Raw genomic sequence first — 12,379 nt, forward strand, 5'->3', positions numbered from 1 at the left:
CTCTTCTGCTCCCTTACAAGGTATTTCACTAAATCTACCCCTCTGTCTCTGGTGAATTCTTTCACCCCACGCCTCTGGCCTTACTCTGTATTAGACAACCACGGTAGACAGAATACTGGTCTCCCCCAAATGTCCATGTCCTAATCCTTAGAACCTGTGAAAAGGGACTTTGCAAAAGGATGTGCTGAAGTTAAAGATCTTAAGGTGTAAGAAAGCCCCCAGATTACCCAGGTGGGTGGGCCCAGTGTAATCCCAGGGTGCTTATGAATGAAGTAGGAGGGCATGAAAATTGGGATCTGACTGTGTGTGAAATGACTCCATGGTTATTGCTGGTTATAGAGACGGATCAGGTTGGGATGTAATTGTCCTGAAGGAATATAGTTCTGACAACACCTTGATTGTAGCCCAGTGAGGCCCATTTTGGACTTTTAACATCCCAAAGTATAAAACTAGGAAAAAACATAGTCTTTTTTTTTTTTTTAAAAAGATTTATTTATTTATTCATACAGAACTGGGGTACAGGCCAGAGGTGCAGAGGCAGTGAGAGGCTTCACCAGAGACAGAGCGGGGAGCAGAACAGGCAAATCGATGAAGTACACTGCTGAGGGGAGCATCAGGGGAGCAGCGGGCGGGTCAGGAGAGGTCTGCCACGCCATGTGGTCACCTCCTGGGCAGGCGGGGATCGAACTCATGCGGAAGTGGCTTTAGCTTCTTAGTGCTGTGCTTTAACCCGCTGTGCCACCAGGGTGGGCCAAAATATAGTCTTTTAATTGCAGGGGGTCACAGTCTGTTGCTCAGAATAAGAAACTGGAAGATAACCTGACAACATGCCAGAATGTTAAATGATGATTAAGTCTAGGTTAGGGGTGGAAAATGAGATGTAGGTGACAGTTATTTTCTTTTTCACATGTTATCTTAATTTAAAAAATAAACAATGAAATATCATTGGCTGTAATGTAATAGATAGAGGCCCAATGCATAGTGGGATACCGAGGAAGGAACCACTCATTTGACCACTCTGAGAGGTGCCCTTTGAATTTGCTAAGGGTGGGGAAGGAGTGATGTGAAACTTTGTCCTGAGTGTAACCACCAGACTTTGACTTCAGTCTCTATGAGCTGTCACTTCATTAGGTTATAGTGAAAGGAATCCTGTGGAGTCACTAGGGAGTGTAGTCAGAGTCCTTTCATGGGGGAAAGCTGGGACTTTCCGCCAACTCTGACTCATGTCAAGGAGTTTCATACTTGGTGGCTGAAATATTGCCTTTCTTTTTTTATATTTTAAAAGGACAGGTTTATTAGGCAAATGATAAAGGAAACAAAAAGAAAGGCACCTACACAGACACAGACACAGACAGGCAGGCAGAGAGCTGTTCCTGAAGTATTTGAGCTTCAGCCTTGTCAGCTTTTCCTCTTCCTGCAGTTTCTTGCAATACTGAGGCGATTAAAGTCTGTGTATCCAACAGGTCATCTGTGTTTGTAGGAAGGTTTGCTTCCATTGCTGAAGGCTGGATGTGTCACTCATAGTTAGGGTTTTTTTTTGTTTTTTCTTTTTCTTTCTAGCAGTGAGGGAAGGGTAGGGTGGCTCCTTTCTTTACTTACAGTCTAAGTCTCACCTGATTCCCTCACCCTAGGGGGCCACACCTTTTCCTGGACCTCCTAGTTCCCCAGGACAGTACCCAGAGGTCTGTATGAAGAGAATTGTATGAGGGAAAAAAAAAAATCAAACACAAAAGACAGAAACCAGGGGTGAATAAGAACTGTTTTCTTAAAGTATGTATTTCTTTCTCCCTCCCCCCTCTCCACCCTGAAAATTTAGGGCCAAGTCCTGATCTCTGGGCACAAAACTGGTTTCTTTGCTCTTGCTATGGTTTGGTTCCACCCACCAAGACAATGGGCCTATTTTTCTATAGTCAAAGGCCCTTGTGTTTGGCACAGGAGTTCCACCCTGAGCTGGGGACAAGGCTTACGCCTTCCTCTTCTGTTTGTCCATGTTATCTTGGAATCTTCAGGCTTGTGGGATGGGATAAGGGGTCCTGAGTTGTGTCCAAGGAAAGGGGAAAGCTGTGAGAATCCCAGTCAGTTGTGCTTGGGAGAGTCTTCTCAGCTTGTTGGCAGAAGAAGCAGAATTGTGGACCAGGGGGCTTGGGTCTTGGTGCTGGTGATCAAGTTGTGACCTTGATTGGTACATTTCTTTCACTAGCCCTGAGCTTTGCCGGCTGCAGAATGAGGAGACTTGGCTAGAAAGACTTCATTCCTACAACTTGAATTCCTTGGTCAGATATTTTCTTTCCTCTTCCTCATTGGAATCTGTATACTACCTTTGGGGGTCCAAAGACCTACTGTCAGATAAAATAAATTTGCCTTTATGAGACAGTCAAAACAGACAGATAAAAATAGGAAAAGCAGGCCCCAAACAATGTTCTCCTTGCCAGTGCTCACCTAGACTTAGTACCTACTGCGGTTTCAGCCTCTCCCAAAGTGTCACCCTGAACCAATCAATAGGAGCTCCCCAGTCTGCATTGTGAGGGGTCTGTGTGATAGTGATATCAAAATGTTAGATTTTCAGGCCTAGTTTCCCAGCCAAGAATGGAACCCAGGCTTCAGTGGCAGCGCTGAGTCCTGGCCACTAGGCCACCATGGGTTAGTGTCTCATGAAGCTGCAGCAGCAACCTCGCAGACACTCAGGCAGATTTGTTTAGAGTAAGAAAAAGTTTACTGAGGAGAAAGGGAACAGAATTAAAGTGGGACTCCCAGACTGGCGGGACCAGGCCAGGGAGGGGCAGGGGAGCTGAAGTGGAGTCGTGTCTCAGGGAATATGGACCTTCTTTCCCTAATTATTGTAGGGTACCACCAGTCTCTTTGTGAATGGTTAGTTCTCGCTCACTGTCTTAATGTCTTTGTGCCCAGAACTAAGTCTCTGTGTCCTAACCCTTACCTTAGAGTCCTTTTTCTTTATTGTCCTTGTTCCAGAATGTGCTGTTGCCCCCAGTCCTGGGGTGTTTGATTAGTGCTCTTTGGAATTTGTTGCCCTTATCTCTGGAGCATCTTACTCTTCTGAAGTCTCTGAAGCTGCCTGATTATCTCTAACTTGCCTTAGGACTCAGTAGGATCCCCCCTGCCCCCATGAGGAAATGTAGCTTGGTCTGAAATAATCTTTTTGTTTTCTAGTAGCCTTGTTTCACCTTCCTTCTGTCTATAAATACTCTCCATTCTGTGGGAGCCCTGACAGCATTTAGAGGGGTGCTGTCCCATTGTGCCTTCTTTAGTAACTCAAAAGGACCACTAAATTTGTGAATTTTGATTTTACTATATTATACCCAATTGTTTGGCCTTTTAGTCTGGGTATATTTAGTCTGGTTCTTATTTTTCTGTCTTTGAGGCAACCAGAAGGGAGTGTCCTGTGAAACTGAAAGTCGACTACCAGCCCGACAACCTGGGGTCCTCATGAGTGTGGAATTACTGGAAGCTTTATGTGGGACGTCCCCTGGTCAGATCTGTATTTAGGGGTACACACTATGGCATCTGATTTGTTGGGAGAACTGGGTCTGAGATCTGAATTGGGAGTTGGGAGGGTGAGGAGAGCCATGGGAAGAACTGGTTGACCTTGGTGAGTGACCAGACAAGGACAGGAGTGAGGAGGAGGCCCAGATGACTCAAGCGTGTCTAGTTGGGTTCTTGGGCAGACTGGATGTCATTAGCACTGAGATAAGAGTAGGCTAATGACACCCAAGATTAGAGACTCTACTCTTGGATGCAAAACTCAAGTTTGGATGTCTTTAGGTAAGTTGGCAGTCCAGGTGGAAATCCTACTGCACTGTGGGAAGGCATTCTGGGAGGAGGGATGGAATCGAAATGGCGGAGAAGAGGGAGTGACCGCACAACTGCAGTCAGGAAGTTCAGGGTCAGGCTCTGCTCTTCATTAGTCTTTTCTCTGTTGAACAGAGCAAAATCTCAGGGTTTGGCCAGTAGACACATGTTCATTGTCTGAAAGTCATTTGGAAAATGGGGGCTATGAATCCGAGGGGAGAGGCAAAAAAGGGGACAAGAAAGCAAGGACTTCTGGAGAACAATAGCAGTGAAGGGTAGGTGACCACAGCACATATTATAAATGACTTTTCACGTTCATTGTAATGTAAATGTAAAGTCTGGTTACATTTATTTCACATAAATGTAAAGTTTTGTTAAGAATATCATGTACACGTGGACCTCCCTGGTGGCACAATGGGTTGAAGCCAGCCAGCACTGTGAAGCTAGCCGCAGCCACTTCAAGAGTTCGATCGCTGGCCGGGAGGTGACCACGTGGTGCAGCAGACCACTCCTCTGCCCTATGTGCCCCTCAGCAGTGGATTTCCTCAATCTGCCTGTTCTGCTCCCCACTATGTCTTTAGTGAATCCTCTCACTGCCCCCGCACCTCTGGCCTGCACCCCAGTTCTATATGCATAAATAAATACATCTTTTAAAAAAAGAATATCATGTACAGAGGGTAGAGCGAGGAGGCGTGAGAGGTAGAGCGAGGAGGCGTAGGAGCCTCCGTGGGAGGCTTCTTATAACTTAAAAATTACTCAACCGTACAATGTCTTAGGGATAGTGAGTTTTATTTGTAGGCACAACAGTGTGAAATACTGACAGCCAGCAGACATGGTGTGCTGCTAACATAGTACAACTGGCTCAGCTAGTCCAAGAACTTGCATAGTGCTAGAACGAGCCAGGCAGGCGCTGCACGCTTGAGCTAGGGCACCTGCTTTGGCTGTCACCACAGCAGGTGGACTGGGTGCTCCTGTCAGCCTGTTGTAAAGAGGGGGTGTGGCCTCTGCCCCAGGTCTTGTAATTCAGGTGTTAGAGGCAGAGTTGTTTTTTTTTCTGTTTTGTTTTATCCTGTATAAAAACGGTCTCCAATATCAAGATGATCAAGATGGGGGAGAACAAAGGACATACCCTTTGGTTTGAATTCATGGGGGTGGGAGATGGGGAGAAGGGAAATATCAAAAGGAAGGTTGATGCAGCAACAACGTGTGTGTTTCTCCCTGTCCCACTAGAGAAGCTCTTCCATTTCCTTTCTTTTTTTACCTTCTAGACTAACAACTTTGTTTTCTTACATTCCGAGGGAAAAGATCATCACCACGAAGATAACATCAGAACTGCTGACCACCAGCTGATGGTAAAAGCAGACCGGCCAAGCAAAACCTTAGAAGCTTGTGTTTCAAGTGCGGACTTGCTCATGCTTGCCCACTCCCCCTTCTCCTGCTTTGTAACTCTAGATCCACATCCCTGCACCCTGCCAAAGCAGGACGGTGGTCTTTCACACACCAATCTGCTGCTCTCCTCAATTTGTCAAAAGATCTCCTCAAACTTTTCCCTTTTATTGGTGAACAGAACAAAGACTGGCATTCTGGTAACAGGGTAGGAAGGGAATGATATTAAGGCAGCAAAATATTCTCTGGGGGTGGAATCTCCATGATTCAGCCATTAGGGCCAGGTCAGTGAGGGGGTTCTTTACTCAGGTGTTCAGAGGAAGGGAAATGAGGAAATGAGGCCTCCTCTTGGCCTGTAGCAGCCTCTCTACTTCTGGCTCTAGGCTACCTTCTTCCTTTCACAGATGAGATTGCTGCAGGTCTGGGAGGCAGAGATTCGCTTGTGGGTTAAGTTAGCATCTCCAGGAGCTGCTCCAGGTTGGAGACACATCTAGGGGTTGATTTTCCAGGGACCACCTGATCAGGTCTCAAATTTTGTCTAGTGGTCAACTTCAGAGTTCTAACAGAAGAGAGGTATTGGCAACACTCCACGTGTCAACAGGTGTTTCATAGTTAAGCTTCAGAAAAGCTTCTGGAACACTGACCCAGAACCTAGCAACCACTGGGCAGATGCCAGATGGTAGCTGTAGATTACAGTTAGCCTGAGGTCAGTTAGGTTGACTGTTTCACCACTGTTACCAGAATGTTTTCTGGCTTCAGTCTCTGATGATGCAGTTGCCATGAACGAAATCTAGGCCTCTTAGAAATGAGCAGAGGCTATTTTATGGTGGTGCAGCTGGTTAAAGTACAGCACTATGAAGCTATCGCAGCCACTGCTGCATAAGTTTGATCCCAGGCCAAGGAAGTGATCCACATGGCACAGCAGACCGCTCCTGTCTCCCACTGCTCCCTTCAGCAGTATATTTCAGTGTATCTGCCTGTTCTGCTCCCTAGTGAATCCTCTCCCTCCCCGCATCTCTGGCTTGTACTCCAGCTCTGTGTGCAGAAATAAATCTTAAAAAGAAACGCGCAGTCTTGAAGCAAGCTTGCAGGCCTGGTGGGGAATCCTTGTCTAGACACATCCTTGGCATTTGTCCACATGCTCAAACACGGATTATTTGGTCTCCTGATCAGTCCCTTGGTGGCACAGATGTCTATTAGCTGACAGCGCTGGGATGACTCAGTATCACTATCCCTGAACTGTGCTGATGAGAAGGCTCTGTCCATGCCTTCTCTGATGGGGCCCCTCACACTCCTGAAGACCACCAAGTGCCACGGTGGGAGCCATAGGTCTTGTACACCAGTCCACGGGTCCTGACACCAGTCTCTGCCCCTGGCTCCTATTGAGAGGAAGCTGTTCTCAGAGCGGGGGACACTCTTACCTTGGGCCAGGCCTGGGAGCTGGTTCCTGCTCTGCTATGCATTCCAGCTCTGTCCAGGACAGCCAGATGCCATGGCCCAGGCCATAGACACCAGCCTCAGCTAGGGTGCCCCCACTCTCACATGTCTAGAGGAGCGTGTGAAGCTAGGCTGCCCGGGTGTGTCATGCCCTGTGCTGCTCACTACGCATCAGTCCAGAGGGAGGTGACCAGGTAAGACTTGCATCAGGCAGCCTTCGGACCACCTGTATCAGAATTATCTAGGATACTTGTTAAAAATGGAGGCCTGTAAGTCTCATCTTGGGCCACTGTGAAAGCAGAATATCTCAAATACTGATATTTGAGACTTACGAGTCAGGACTAGGTGTGCAGATTCTGGAAAGCCATGGAATCTTAGGTTTCTGCATTCGCCTGCGGTTTGGGTCTTGTCCCTCTGTGAAACGGACAGAGTGTCATTTTTACTTTTCCTCTGGGCTGTTGCAGGGGCCATTCCCTTCTGGGAATGGATGAAATCCTACAGCTATTTGTGCTAGAGGATTTTAGCAGTGTCTTATGCACATTTTCCTTTCGCCCTTCATTTGTTTCTCTCCCCTGCATACTCTGTCCACTCCCGCCCAGAGTGGGTTTCACTTCTCTCCCTGCCCCTGGTGAGCTGGTGGCTCACCAGCTGTGTGGGACAGACATTGGGGAAGGGCAGCGCATGGCAGTGTGGTCAGGTGTGCAGCGGGACCTGCAGGCCGCGAGGAGCAGTTGCACCGTGGGTCTTTTCAAGTCACATTTTGGGTGCAGGTGGAGCTCTCCACAAAGTTTAGCTGCTGCTCCTGGGTCTATTGTGGGGTGGGAGGGCGTGGCGGAGCTGCAGCCTGGGGTGAAGTGGAGGTCCCATCACCCATACACCCCTGCACCTGAGATCTCTGAAGTGGGGGTTCCTCTCCCCGAGGGCGCTGAGCCAGGCAGTGTAGATAAACAGAAGCAAATAGAAATCTTTCTTCTCCTCCGAAGTGTGGAGGGCTGTTGTAGGTAGACCCTATGTTGAGTGAGGACAACAGAGTTTTGTACAGTTCCCTTCAGGTTGCTCACACACTGTGACTTCGGGGCAATCCAGAGTCGGGGGAAGCCCCTGGGCTGTTACTGAGGAGATCTGGTTCTGTGTCACTTAACTCACCAACTTCCTTTGTCACCCAGAGAATGTCCCTTGCCCACTCTGGATATAAGGTTTCTTATCTGTAAATTACTGATCTAGGGGAGATAATCTTGTGTTCCTTCTTTCTCTCAAGTTCTGACTCCGTGATGAATAATACAGAGGCAGGTGTGGCGGGCCCTGAATCCTGAATGCCTTTTTTTTTTTTTTATGTAATAGTTTATTTTTACATCATTTTGTGCATTTTTCCATCTCAGTTGCAATCCCGTTGGGTGAACGCGTTTTTGGGGGGGAGGGTCTCATGTGCCTGCTTCCCCAAAACAAGCAGGTTGTGAGATGGGCCCGTCCTCAGCTGCATATGTCAGCAGCCTGAAGGTGCCCACTGCAGGTGTGATGAGGACAGTCTCTGGGGACGGAGCCCCTTGGCCCTGGGGAGGGGGTTCTCGTTGGTCCACTCCCCGTCATTGCACAGGCTTCTTGTGCTTTGGTGAGACCCGGCCTTCCCTCCTATTCTCCCACCTCCTCCACCCCTACTCTGAGCATTTTACACTCAGTTTCCGGACTGGGCTACGATTGTTCCAACAACTTTCCTGCAGTTTCCTGCCTGGCGTTTCCTGACACACACAGCAGCACATTTCCTTCATATCCATCAGGGTCTCTGCTCTGTGTTTTCCTCTTTTCCTGCAGAACCAAACAGAAGCCATGGGCAGAAGGACTCATGTGCATCCTGTAGCTCCCAGCATTCATGTGCGGTGGTGGTGGTGGGGGTGTCTGGGGGGCCCATACAGCACATGTGTGTTGTCCTAATGTTTTGCATGTGACTGCCATGTAAGCGCTCTGAATGTGCACACGTGCACCCCATCTGCATGGGGGTCAGAGTGTGGGCCCAATGGCAGTTGACACTGAGAGGAAGTGATTCAGGAACTATATCTGTTTTCTGTATATTTCCACTTTTTGTGCAATATGCTGGTAACTTGTGTTGTCAGAGGATTGATTAAAAAGATGTTAGAAATTTCCTTAATCTGGGCTGAAATTCACCTTGTCTTGGGTGTGTAAAGTGCGATTGTGTAGGGAAGTGGAGCATGAAATACCAGGCCTTCCTGAATAGTCTGAGGTCACTTCTCAGAAATTAGATGTTGATTATCCACCCTTGGCTTTGTGAGTAGCACTTAGAGGATTTGAGGCCTTCTGCAGCAGAGGTTTCATCCTGTGCTGGGAAGGTTAGCAACGAGTCGACAAGCAGGAAATAGATACATTTTTGGGCTTGTTTCCAAATAAATGCAGGTATTCTGACCTTTAAAAGCAATTTTATTTCACCGATACTATGACCCAAGTGCCAGACACTGAGTTTTCAAAGATGAGTGAAATTCCATCCCCATCCTCAGGAGCTGGTAGTTGTTGAACAGGACTGTCTAGATCTAGTTCCCTCAGTGTCCAACTCAGTGTTTCAGGTAAGCCTTTGACGACGCAGAGCCATGCAGGCAGGTCAGGTGCTGGGATGGCTGCTGGAAGACGGGCAGGAGTCTAGGCCCTGTACTTTCTGACTTCTTATCAGGAGCACAGTAACCACAGGAAGGCAGGACACTGTGCTCCTCAGGGAATGCTGCGCTGGGAAGCTGGTGGGATGGCAGATCTGAATGTCCCTCAGCTCTTCAAGATGCCTGCGAGAGCATGCTCAGACATTCCTAGAGAGGTGAATGAGCGCTGTTCCCTGGGGGGGTTGAAAGCAAGGGGTGTTAGCTACTCTTCAGAAGTTAGCAGGGAGAAGGCAGGGCAATTTGCCTCTAGGGAACTGATTATTTAACTCTCTTGGGACCAGGAGGTTGGGCCCAGCTAAGTGTGGGGTAAAGAGAAATATGTAAAAAATGCTCAGACCAACTAGTGTCAAAGAGTTTTGAGACTCCCATGCTCAGCCAGTGTCCCCTTTCCCACACTAGCTTCCCTCTGCTCTACCAGGTCCTCTCCGCTGCCTACGCACCAAGCAGCCTGTGTGGGTTGTCCCCTCTCCCCTGAAAACTTGTGCTGCTAAGGTTCCTGCGGCCTCCCCATTCAGTAGTGCTCTGACACTCCCTTTAGCCTGGTATCATTTGTGTAACATTACTCTGGGGAGGGGTGAGTGAAATTTTCCAAGCCCACGTTCTTTCTTAGGGTTGGTTCTGGCGCCTTCAACATTTTACTCCCTTGGGAAGTTAATTCTAACCTGGGTCCTACTGTATCTCTTTCCTTAACCCAGCTGCTCCTCAAGTGAGAGACACACACAGAAGATAGGCGGAGAGAAGATCCGAACACCAGCCTGCATCAGGCATCCATGTTCCTTTAAAGTCACACACAATCTGAACCCGCATTTAAATCTGTGCTCCGCCCTTCATTAACTGGGACTTGGGCAAATGACTTAAGCTCTCTTTTAAGTTTCAGTTGCGCAATTTGTGAAATGGAGATAGTGGCCTCCTAATCGGTGTGCTACCAGGTAATGCAAGCTTGGCACTCGTTCAGTTAATTCTCATATATTTCTAGGAAGTGGTATAGTTGTCATTTTTCAGACAAGGACGTTGAGGCACAGATAGGTTAAGTAGCAGTCCAAGTTAGTGGAACTGGTGACTGGCAGAGCTGGGATTCTGAACTGGGGCAGTCTGACACCTTCCCTGTGTCCTTAACTACCGGACTGGAATGTGTATTTCACAGAATGTTAACTAGGATTAATTGAGATAAACAGGAAAGCATTGTGTAGCTGAGACAAAAGACACGCACTAATTGGGGCTCTTTCCACCAGAGCTGAGAAACCTGCTTCCCTCTGGTTGGGGAGATGCAGCGGTCCCTCAGGCAAGGCAGTGAGAGACAGGGGCCCTGCTGCCCACTGCGGCTAGCAGGTTTGCGCTGTGGTGGGGCCTCTTCCAAACTAGTTGCATCAGACTGGATTTGTTGGCAGTCTCTCCCTTCAGTCCCAAAGTTGCCTGACAGGCCCCGAAAGGAAAACACAGGAGCTGAAACTGGGTGGCCAGAGGGAGGGACTCCCTCCCAGAGAGCTAGTCATTCAAGAATTAGTTTTCTGGTTCCGCTTCAAGAGGAGTTTGGCTGTTGGTTTTCTGATGTTATACCTGTGGGTCAGGGCTCCCGAGAGTGGCCGGTGGAGCCCAGTGGTGAAGGGTGAATGCTCCAGTGAGGACACCCTGCAAGGACCTGGGAAAGCCCAGTGTCTCGGGGCAGGTGGGGAGAACGCTCTTCTACATCTCCTGTCTGTATACCTTGGCTCCTTGCCTGGCCCTGGCCCTGGCCCTGGCCCAGCCTGGCTGCGGGTGAGGAGTTCCAGCGTGACTGGCAGGTGGGAGGAACCACGCTGGCTCAGAAGCATGGTTCGCGGCCTGAGGCTTGGGATTCCCATCCTGGCTGTGGGGTTTTTTAGTTGTGTGACGGTGACCATTTACCCATCTTCTCCGAGACTCTGTCTTCTCATTTGTGAGAATATTGTGAGATCAAATGAAATAATATACATTAAGCACCTCAACAGCAGCTTAGATCTTTATCATGAGTGATACATTGGGGGATGTGGAGAAATAAATAATCCCTAGCATTTAAGAAATATAAAATATAACCTCTATATTAAGGAGGTCTAGGTCAGGGGGAGTATTAAAACAGGTAAACAGATGGGCCCTCCCTGGTGGCGCAGTGGGTTAAAGCACAGCACTAAGAAGCCAAAGCCACTTCCGCATGAGTTCGATCCCCGCCTGCCCCGGAGGTGACCACATGGCGCGGCAGACCTCTCCTGACCCGCCCGCTGCTCCCCTCAGCAGTGTACTTCCTCGATCTGCCTGTTCTGCTCCCCACTCTGTCTCTGGTGAAGCCTCTCACCCTCTGCATCTCTGGCCTGTACCCCAGCTCTGTATAAATAAATAAATAAATCTTTAAAAAACAAAACAAAACAGGTAAACAGGTTACCCCATGTTATTGTGCTTTGCTTTATTGAACTTTGTAGATTCTGTTTTTCACACATTGAAGTTTTTGCAGAAAAGAGATTTTGCTTGCTGAATGCTCAGTTGATGGTCAGTATTTGTTAGCAAAGTATTTTTAAGTTCAGGTATGTCCACCGGGTTTAAGAACGTACAATACAGTGTAAACATAATTTTTACATACACTGGGAGAGCAAAAAATGTATGTAATTCATTCTTTTGTGATGCTCGCTTTATTGCAGCCACATGGAATCCACCCTGCAGCGCGTCTGCGTGTGCTGTGAATCCGGGCAGCGCGGCGTGCAAGGCGCGGGGTCCGGCAGTGTGCGGGTGGTTGGCGCTCGGGGCCACGCTGGCCGGGAGGTCCCTAAACAAGTGGAACTTGCAAGTGTGCAAAGGGCAGAGAGAAAGGCACTCTGAGGAAACATGCCAGATGAGGCCAAGTAGCTTAAATTCAGGGGGTGAAGAAGAAACCAGTGGACCAGAACCCAGGGTTTATGGGGAGTCCAGAGGGAGATGAGGTGTAGTAGGTGGGTTGGAGTTAGTTTGTAAAGGGTTTTGAATGCTAAGTTTGGAAATATCTGCTGGGCTTTTTTTTTCTTTTTTCTTTTTTTTTTTTGTCTTTTTTTTCCCCCAGAATTTTTTTTTTTATTAAAAAGTTTATTTTTACATCATTTTGCACA

This window comes from Condylura cristata, unplaced genomic scaffold (genome assembly GCF_000260355.1).
Source record: "Condylura cristata isolate star-nosed mole 26May11 unplaced genomic scaffold, ConCri1.0 scaffold00041, whole genome shotgun sequence".
NCBI lineage: Eukaryota > Metazoa > Chordata > Mammalia > Eulipotyphla > Talpidae > Condylura > Condylura cristata.